This window comes from Wolffia australiana, chromosome 9 (genome assembly GCF_029677425.1).
Source record: "Wolffia australiana isolate 7733 chromosome 9, ASM2967742v1".
NCBI classification, from domain to species: Eukaryota; Viridiplantae; Streptophyta; class Magnoliopsida; order Alismatales; family Araceae; genus Wolffia; species Wolffia australiana.
Genome location: NC_135843.1, coordinates 12,921,134 through 12,921,580, shown reverse-complemented (window position 1 = coordinate 12,921,580; position 447 = coordinate 12,921,134).

Genomic DNA, 447 nt, shown 5'->3' with positions numbered 1-447 from the left:
AAGGGCTCCATGGGGGAAACACTCCAGGATATATTTTAATGCTGTTGTGAAAGTCTTGCCCTAATTGGTCTTTTTCCATAAAAGGTTTATAGTAATTTGTTTTAAGATAAATAGTTTGAAGTGCAGATTTCTCACGTTACATCCTACAATTTGGACTTGTCCTCCTTTCTACCAGTTCATTAGGTTAATTAGATATCCTTATTTCATTTCAAAACAGAAATATATTTATACCATTTATTTTATTTTTTTAGAATGCGTACGAAGAGCTTATTTCCATGGAATTTTTTCAACCATTCCTATTTATTATTTTAAAATATCTGTATTTCAATGATTTATGTTAAAAATGATTGAAAAAATTTGCAAGTACAAAGCAGTTGCCTATTATACAGATTATACACCAATCAATTATAGGAAATCTAGTTTTCCCTAATCACTACCTTTATTCTG